Here is a 4,271-nt window from a genome sequence, read left to right as displayed (position 1 = left end):
CTTATTTCAATAATTCTAATTTATTCTTATTAGTTAATAACTTGAATACACTACGAAAATACAATTACTTCAAAAATCAAAGCCTACTTGAAAATTTGAAAATATGAAATTTTTAATGCATTTGTTTTGAAATTGTCAACTTATTTGAAAAAAGCGTTAAAAAAATCAATTGTTTTAAGTGTATTAAAGTTATTCACTAATAAGAATACATTAGAATTAATGAAATAAGATGAAAATATAATTACTTCAAAAATCAAAGCCTACTTGAAAATTTGAAAGTAAGAACTTTTTATTGCAATTGTTTTGAAATTGTCTACTTATTTATCAAAGCGTTAAAAAAAATCAATTGTTTTAAGTATATTCAAGTTATTAAAAATCAAAGCCTACTTGAAAATTTGAATTTTATTGCATTTGTTTTGAAATTTTTAACTTGTTTAATAACGTTAAAAATCAATTGTTTTGAGTATATCCAAGTTATCAACATAATTTTTGTTTGAGAAATTAAATAATCTAATTAAGTAACAAGAAATAAGGTAAAATTTAGGTATATTAAAAAGAATTAACATTTCCATATCTTCCTTGATAATTTTTAAAATACGAACTAAACACAGATTTTGACTGCTACTTTCATTTGTTGAATAAAAAAACTAAATTTGGGTTGCTTCGATTGGTTTATGAATGGGGAAACACAAAAACAGAAGAATGTCGTTGGATGCAAATGAATGATGCCGTTTGAAATTAAAGGCGTTCATTATGGATTCATGGTCGGAGACGGCGGAGTCGAGGAGGGTTGGTGGAGGGTTGCGTTCATGGCCCCCCTCGACTGCGATATGATAGCTGCCGGTCTGAATCATTGGATGAGTTCTCCGTGTCCCAGTGGGGCCGTTACAGGTCCGGGGCCCGACGTCTCTTTCACACTAAACTTAAATTGGATACTGGTCACTTTCTATAATTCAACTCCTATATCTCATAACTTAACTACCCGACGGCTTATAACTTCTTGTATCCACGGACTCACCCTCGCTCGCTACATACATACTACAAGATATAAGAACGTACGAAACAGATGAAGGGCGAAAAAAAAGAAGGTGGAGGAAACGGGCATCGTTGATGAATTTATATATATGTATATACATTGGCAATTCGGAAACGGTTTTAGAGGTGGATCGAGGAGGGCTGAGAAGGCGGGAAGCGAGTCAAATTCAAATTAAACGGGGGGACTTAATCCGTCGGGTTGAGCGGTAAGCGGCGGCTGCGGCGGCGGTGCCTGTCATCTTGTATATCTAATCCTGAATGCGATTATAGCGAAGTTAATAATCTGATTAGCATGCAGAGCCGGGGAGTCGACTGAACGTCTTGAGAAACTACTTAATCAGGCGAATTACGACCGAAATCTCGACGCCCTCGCGATGTCAGGTGAGAGAGGTAGAGAGAGGGACACGACCTCGACTAATTAATAAGCAACCTAGGTGCACCTATCTCTATCTCTGTTCATCTCTCTGCATGTATCTAAGCGCTATCTCGCTTCAACCTTAATTCGGTTATACGGATGAAATATTAACGAATTAGTGGGTTGTCATCGGAGGCGGCGTCGACTCAACTCACGCACACGTCTCCTTGATTAATCGGCATAATGAATGGATATATTATATATATATATATATACGTCCGGACAGACGGTCAATTATCGCACCCGGTATTAAGTGAATTCCTTTGTTTTATGGAAATTCGACTGTCGCAGCCACCCCAAACTCACCGCAAAACAAACGCCATCGCAACAGCCCCCCACGATACCGCACTGTTCAATAACGGATGTTTCTTCAGGCATCAACAGATTCGAATTCGAATTCTTTATTAAATACTTCTTTAAAGATTAATTATGAACTTTATGAAGTATATAAAAGTCAATTTAATTATATAAATGATTGAAAATTAACACAATTTTGATTCTATATTACAAATTAATGTGTTCAAATTGTAAATGTACAAATGGTTAATGATGCAAAATGATTGAAAATAATTTCGGCGTTCGCAATTGATTGTTAACCAGTTGGGGGCTTATTGAAAGATGTTTGTTTTTACTCAATTTTGATAGCTGATTACAAGAAAACGGTAAGCAATGCATGTATGAATGTAGATTTAGTGGATAGGTCATATTTTTGTCTTCAATTTGTATATTGAATGATCTAAGTAATATGAGTATTAATTGAGTAATCTAATAAAATGTAAAGACAAGTAAAAAACGGATGAAAAATCGCGATATCTGTGTTAACAATTGTTATTACATAAAATTGCCATATCGAATGATATACAATAGAAAACTCTATTTAATGCAATCATAACAAATATAAAAAATATTTTACTTAAAGAGTAATTTTATAAAATTAAATAATATTATTAGAATATTGGTTAAGATTCTATAGAAAGATCGCTTTTTTTTACTCAATTTTGATAGCTGATTACAAGAAAACGGTAAGCAATGCATGTATGACTGTAGATTTAGTGGATAGGTCATATTTTTGTCTTTAATTTGTATATTGAATGATCTAAGTAACATGAGAATTAATTGAGTAATCTAATAAAATTTAAAGACAAGTAAAAACGGATGTGTTAACAATTGTTATTACATAAAATTGCCATATCGAATGATATACAATAGAAAACTCTATTTGATGCAATCATAACAAATGTAAAAAATATTTTACTTTAAGAGTAATTTTATAAAATTAAATAATATTATTAGAATATTGGTTAAGATTCTATAGAAAGATCGCTTTTTTTACTCAATTTTGATAGCTGATTACACTTTCAACGATCATTCAGTAATGAATCTTTATTAAATACTTAAGTTTTAACAAATTTATTAAGTGTATAAAAGTCAATTTAATAATATAAATGATTGAAAATTAACATAATTTTGATTCTATATTACAAATTAATGTGTTCAAATTGTAAACGTACAAATGGTTAATGATGCAAAAGGAGAGAATGTGTTTGAAAAATGATTGAAAATAATTTCGCAATTGATTGTTAACCAGTTGGGGGGTGTTTTTTTTTGTGTGTGTAAAAGTGGTGGAACGTGCACAAAGGGCGCTAATTGTTCGCTGCGTTTTACGTAACAAATTGTGATGTGAAACATCTTTTTTTGTGTGTGTTGAATAAAACGTGCATTCGTATACGCACATGTGCATGAGAGTTTATGTAACTCTCACTCATAAACGAGCTGCGGGGGGATTGTATCATCCGTCATTTTCGTGCGTGTAACGTGCAATAGTTTGGGAATTACCGGTGGGGGGAGGGGAGGGTTAAATTTATTAGTAACGACGAGTTATTGCGTATATATCAAGCGCGCGCGCTCTAGATATATCTCGCATAGTATCGGCGCGATTAATCAACCGTATATTTTGTGACGTTTTTATATGACGGAAAACCGCGGCTTTAGCCTGCGGCTAATATTTTGGGGGGAGGATGGTTGAAGGGTGGACGGATCGAGGGGGGAAAACCGGATGTCGGTTTATGGAAAGGAGGGGGGACCCTCGCGGGGCCCACACATCACGCACACCGCGCGCAATTAATACCGCCAATGATAATCTTATTTAACGAGGCCCAATTGCACCGAATTCCAACATCGACGGGACCACTAATTGTCCGAACTGCTCTGTCCAACAAACATTTTACAAATATTTCAGCTGCTCACCCACAATATCCAATACAATTTCGAAAAATAACTATACAATAACTGTGGAAGACGAACTATACAATCGACTGTAGAAAAAATCTTCATTTATACTTACTGATTCATTTATAATCTATTAGTTAACTAAATTAAGCAACTAAAAACATGATTATTTCGCTAAATTAATCAAATCTATATTTTGCATACTTTTTTTTGTTCAATTTTGTCAGCTTATTACAAGAAAGCGGTAAGTACTATAGATATTCCAGTAGATTCAGTGGAAAGCTGATATTTTTCTCTTTAATTTGTATATTGAATGATCTAAGTAGTATGAGTATTAATTGAGTAATCTAATAAAATGTAAAGACAAGTAAAGACACATGAAAAATCGCGATATCTGTGTTAACAGTTGTTATTATGTAACAAATGCCATATCGAAGGATATACTATAGAAACCTCTATTTAATGCAATTATATCAAATATGAAAAGTCTTTTAATTCATTTCCATAATATTATTAGAATATTGGTTTATAAAAGATTTTATTGAAAGATGTTTTTTTACTCAATTTTGATAGATGATTACAAGAAAACTGT

The sequence above is a fragment of the Nicrophorus vespilloides genome, unplaced genomic scaffold (genome assembly GCF_001412225.1).
Source record: "Nicrophorus vespilloides isolate i.1.1-1 unplaced genomic scaffold, Nicve_v1.0, whole genome shotgun sequence".
Classification (NCBI taxonomy): Eukaryota; Metazoa; Arthropoda; class Insecta; order Coleoptera; family Silphidae; genus Nicrophorus; species Nicrophorus vespilloides.
Note: the sequence above shows the minus strand (reverse complement) of the source record.